The sequence below is a fragment of the Galeopterus variegatus genome, unplaced genomic scaffold (assembly GCF_000696425.1).
Source record: "Galeopterus variegatus unplaced genomic scaffold, G_variegatus-3.0.2 Scaffold1579, whole genome shotgun sequence".
NCBI classification, from domain to species: Eukaryota; Metazoa; Chordata; class Mammalia; order Dermoptera; family Cynocephalidae; genus Galeopterus; species Galeopterus variegatus.
In genome coordinates this window covers 421,078-427,221 of record NW_007727690.1, presented here as the reverse complement: position 1 = coordinate 427,221, position 6,144 = coordinate 421,078, and positions in this window count along the sequence as shown.

The following is a 6,144-nucleotide window of genomic DNA, read 5'->3' as shown; positions in this document are numbered from 1 at the left end:
TATGCTATACGAAGTTATTACGCTCCGGCTCCGCCGGGACAGCGCCAAGTTGCGGACCGAGGATCCGGGATCGGGGTCCAGGGACGTCGGGCCGGGGAGGAAGAGAGCTGTGTAAACACTCGGAGACGTCCCCAGCCGCAGAGGACGCGCCCGGCGTGGGGCGAGCCCACGTGTACCCCAGACACTGCGCGGCGTCGGTGCCCCCACACGGCGAGTGTAGACGCGGCCGGCGCCTCACGGTGTCCACACACAGTGCGCTCGGGGGCTGCGGGGCCCCGGACAGGAAGGAGGGGGTGCAACTTCGTGTTGATCCATTCCTGCTATAGTTTCCTTATTATAACGTCGTTTTTTAGAAGCCAGAAAGGGCGTGTGAAGCTGAAGGACCAAAAAAACGGTGACATCTTGAGGACTAACAGGCTTAAAGACAAAATTAACCCGTAAAAAACCAACAACTTGATTTTAACGTTCAGTGTGTTGTGATGAAGACGCAAAAATCGAAGTGTTTCTGAGCCACCTCTTATAATAACGTAAAAATGGTGAAAGGAAAATGGGGCTAGAATTGGAAAGCCTGCACTGTGCACCTTCTCAGGAGGACGGTTACAAACATGGAGCTCTGGGTCTCCTATCTAGGACAGAGGTAACGCTCGGACAGTGTCCTATTCTGTGCTTTCTTTTCCACTCACCATTGATTAGTATATGGGAGTGAAAAAAAAAAGGACAGATTTGAACTGGGAACTATTAAGACCTGTCAACCCATTGTGGAAGGATTGGGGCAAACTCATCTAATAAGTAAGCATCTGCTCTGGGCTCGGCACCAATAGGCACTTTCTGGTCGTGATTTCTTTCGATCATCACAACATCCAGTTTTAGTGCAACGTAAAAATAATATGGTCCTTCTCCAGCAATGTTGTTCACCTTCCTTTCTTCTCAATAGCCATGATATTAGCCTTGAACTGTGTTTCCTGTTTGAGCAAAATATATACACTTTGGTGTCCAGAGATTTTTCTAACTGAAAGCATAGTTTTTTGAAATGGCTGAAATGAGGAATATAGTCAGATAGTCATTTGAATTCCTTCAGGGTTTAATTCCTGCCGGCTTTTTCAAGTTTACTAAATTTACAGCCAAAGGAAGATAGGGGAGAAGGCTGGCCTGGTAAATGCAAACTATAAATTAAAAGCCCCTGACTTTTACACATAGAAATACAACATATACATGACTAGTGATAAATTTATGATGTGGTGTAAAGTTTATTATTAAGTACAAATATGAAAACTCAGCCTTTTTCATTTTTTCAATACACTGCACTTTACTTTCAAAATTGGATTATTGATCCAAATGTTTATCTGTATCCAATACTGAAATTAGTTATTTCCACTGTGAGTTTTATATGCACAAAATTATACATAAGGATAACTTACTTCCATAGACTTCTTCAGCACTTCCTAGAGTTTGGATATCAGGATATGCAAATTGCAAGTCATTCCTGCTGGAGAGCTAAGAGGAAACAGGGACTAAGAGTAGAAAAGTGAACAGGGTGAATGGAAGGATAAAAATAGAGGTTTGTGCAGTGATGCTTCTGGAAAGATAAAAGATGATGAAGGTGAGTAAACCCAGCCTTAAATCTCCACTTCTTTGGCTGCTGTGAGAAGACAGGGAGTTGTGATCTGTTTTAAGAGGATTGATAGCAGGCTCGTTGGCATGAAGTTATCACGGACAGAGCAAATAAAATATAACCAGGGATGTGGAGGAAGAATTGAAGGAATACTTACTCAACACAAATAAAGGTTTTCCAGAGGTTTTTCCATCTCAGTCATCTAAATTACACAGCTCTGAGACCACAATGGCAAAAATCCAGGAGGCAGGTAACTGAGGTTCCACAGAAGTGTAAAGTCAGAAAGGCATGAGCATCTGGAAGGACCAAATGCAGTAAAAGAAGATTAGAATGTCTACTTTTTAATAACTACTCATGTTAAATATGCATTTTTAAAATATGGTAGATGTGTATTAAACTATTGATAGCAATCATCTCTGAAGGGTTGGATAACAGGACTTTCCCTTTCTGTGTTACATTTTTCTATAATATTTAAATCTTTCAGAGCACATGTAGTACTCTCTCAATCACAAATAAATATATATATAAAAACATATATAGCATATTTATGGGAGGGGGCTGGGTGAGGGTTGTTATCTGCAACAAAGAAAACCCCACATCTCAGGAAACTGTAAGCTAGGGAGAGTCTTAAAGAGTCTAGCAAACAAGGGACAGTGAATAAAAATTCATAGTCCAGTATCCATTTTTACTAATTGAAGACCTATAAAATGTTATTGATATTGTCTTTATTTAGAATGAGGTCTTTATTGCTTTATTTTAGTGAATGTAAAAATAATTATAAGGCACTTTCACAGGTTCTTGACTAAATGATGTCTGTATCTTTTTTCCCCCATAGTCTTAAATTCCTTCGGGTTTTTTAGGAACTGAACTCTCACAGTTGGAAGGATCACTGAAAACTTAAATTCTAGATCTCCAAATTTTTGCGTTCATAGTTTTACTATTAAATTTGTACTTTAAAGAGTTTCAGTCATAGGCTATTTTTTTTGTCTTTTATTTTTCAAAGGAAAAAAGTTTTTAAAGGAATTTCAACCACTTAAAATTAGTTCATATTTAGTCCATTGTGCATTTTTAGCTTGAAATTGTTACATTGCTTTACATAAGTTATTTCAGTAATATATATCATGTGTTTGTGTGATGGAAAAGTTAAAGGAAGAAACAACTGAAAAGGAAACAACAATCACCTTCAAAAGTAATTTGTGAATAAGCATATGAGGCATAAGTAGATGTTTTGCAGCACTTTCTATATAGATATGAATCTTGCCCTCTAGGGTTCTATACTTTAAGCCTTGCAGTAGGGCTTAACAAGAATAAACACAAAAAGGACAAGCAGGCAACTAGAAAATAAACATGGGAAACATACAAATAGAAAGATTAAATATTTACATCCATTGTGTACAAGACCACAGTTTTGAAAAAAAATGTATCTGTGGGATTTGGGGTAAGGACAGGGATGGGAGAAGCCATAGCAGATGGCTATGTCTATTCAGTAGAAGGTGGCATAGAAAATAATCTTCTGGCAAGTGTCATATACTGGAAACTCTCAAGTGACAAGGGGTGATTATGGTCATTATGGAAAAGGTTTCTCCCTCTACCTTTTCCTCTCCCGTGCACTTGCTTAGGTTCATCTTCTTTATAGACATATAAGACTATTGTGTTAGATTCCTAGGGCTGCCACAACAAAGTACCACAAACTGGGTTGCTTAAACAACAGAAATTTATTCTCTCACAGATGTGGAGGCCATAAGTCCAAAATCAAGGTTCCTTTCGGTAGGCTCTGAGGAAGAATCTTTCCATGCCTCTCTCTTAGCCTTGGGTGGTTGCCCACAATCCTTGGTGTTCTTTAGCTTGTAGACACATTACTCCAATCTTTGCCTCTGTCACCACCCAGCCTTCCCTGTGCTCCTTGGTGTCTTCATATGGCATTCTCCTCTCTGTGTGTCTGTCTCTTCCCCTTTTCTTATGAGGGCATCAGTCATATTGGATTAAGGGCCCACCTACTCCGGTATGACCTCATCTTAATCATCTACAAAAAACCCTATTTCCAAATAAGATCATATTCTGAGGTTCCAGGGTGGACATGAATTTTGGAGGAACACTCTTCAACCCAGTATAACTACCAAACAGCCTATATTGATGTTTCTCCATCTTAGCAGATCAGAATGTGTACTGTTAGAAAAACATATAATGGACTAACTACAGGCAAACTCTTCTTGGCACGCAAAAAAATTATTTACATTTATTTTACATCTAATCTTTTTATCTGAAGGATAAATAAAACCTTTCAGGGCCGGCCCGGTGGCGCACTGGATAGTGCGCCGCTTGGGAAGCGCGGCGGCGCTCCCGCCCGAGGGTTCGGATCCCACCTACCGACCGGTTCCCGCTGACTGGCTGAGCGAGGTGCGGGAGCAACGCTGAGGGTTGCGATCCGTTGCCGGACATGGAAAAAAAGACAAAAGACAAAAAAAAAAAAAAAGAAAAACAAACCAACAAACAAAAAAAAAAAAAAAGAAAAACAAACCAACAAACAAAAAAAAAAAAAAAGAAAAACAAACCAACAAACAAAAAAAAAAAAAAAGAAAAACAAACCAACAAACAAAAAAAAAAAAAAAGAAAAACAAACCAACAAACAAAAAAAAAAAAAAAGAAAAACAAACCAACAAACAAAAAAAAAAAAAAAGAAAAACAAACCAACAAACAAAAAAAAAAAAAAAGAAAAACAAACCAACAAACAAAAAAAAAAAAAAAGAAAAACAAACCAACAAACAAAAAAAAAAAAAAAGAAAAACAAACCAACAAACAAAAAAAAAAAAAAACTTTCAAAAGGAAATTAAAAAATAACAATGCCCATGAAAAAAAAAAAAAAAAAAAAAAAAAAAAAAAAAAAACCTTTCAAAGTGAATTTAACAATGACAATGTCCATGTAATAAAAAGTAAAATTGAGATTTGGTAGTTCTGTGGTTAGTTTGGTCTATGCAGAGGTAAATTTAAAAAAATCAGCCCCTCACCAAAAAAAAGCATAAAATCAGTTCACAAAATACTGTATGGGGCCTGTTTTATGAGACGCTCTCATTAGAGGTCAAAGACATTGATCCGATTGTCACTTTCCTATGTGCCGTGTCGTCTGTCACTCAGGAGAGGATTTTACAACATAAAATTATATCCTCTTACATCAGAAGCAGAAGGTGCAGCTCCTGCCATTACCCTGCAGGCTGAGGCCTAAATTCCTGGGCACAGCTCACTAGGTCCTGGAGAACCATCCTCCAGCCGCAGTGCTCACCAACTTCCCCTCCATTCCTCCCACCCCAACTCCAGGCCTCAGAACTACTTTCGGTGGACCACAGACTTCACCACGCAGTCCCTAGCCTCCTTCCCCTTTTCTCCTGGCCAGTTCCTACTTTTTTTTTTTTTCCTTTTCCTTTTCCTTCAGCTCTCACTGTAGACTTCACTTTGAGCCCTGACCTCTGCACTCCTGATGAGGATGGTTGTGTGTCCCCCTGGTTGCTTCTACTCTACAATATCTTGTGCATTCCCGAATCTCAGCTCTCATGACCTGTGATGGGAATGCCCCATCAACTGTCTGAATCCACCCCACACCCAGGGGAGACAGCGGCAGTTGTCTGCCTTATTTACCCTATTATTCAGCAGCAGCTCAATAAATAGCTGTGTAATAAGTGACATAAATATAAAAATGTATGTTAGGTGTTAGAAAAAGAGCTAAGAAGTTCCTTCACAGGAATGTTTTCTTTTTTTAAAAAAAAAAGAAACTGTATCTTTGTAGACAACATATACATGCATACTTTGCTACATTTTGTGTGATTGTTACATTTTACATCTCTATAATGATACAGGCAAGTCATCCTTGTTCCCATAACCAGCATCTGTTAGATGACATTCTACTCCTGCTCGGGGTTACAGGCTTTCAGAAGCCTGGACTTGGAGGATCACACTTGTTTCTAATGCAGTCTCCGAAATCAACAGTATTCAAAATAGTTGTCCAGGGTCTTCAGACAAAATAACATCTCCTTAGAAACACTTCCCGGAGCCAAGATAATGTTCAGGGGAAAATGATAACAGAATAGCATACATAGGGCCGGCCCGGTGGCGCACTGCTCCCGCCGAGGGTTCGGATCCCACATACAGACTGGCCGCTCACTGGCTGAGCGAGGTGCGGGCGTGACACCGAGGGTTGCGATCCCATTGCCGGTCCCGGTCCGGTACGGGCGCGACACTGAGGGTTGCGATCCGTTGCCGGTCATGAAAAAAGGGAAAAAAAAAAGAATAGCATACATAATATGTATCATACCATCCACTCATGTAAAATTGTGTAAATCTATAATTATCCATGTATGGATATAACACGTGTAAAGTAATAATGTTCATCAAAGTGTAAACAGTGGTTATCTCTGGGCTGGGATTCCAAATGACCTTTACTTGGTACTTTTTTTTTTTTTTTTTTTTTTTTTTTAAAAAAAACCTTTAAGGGGCTTCCACCCCCTTGTTTGGGGTTTTCACCCCCATTCCCCCCCCGGGAG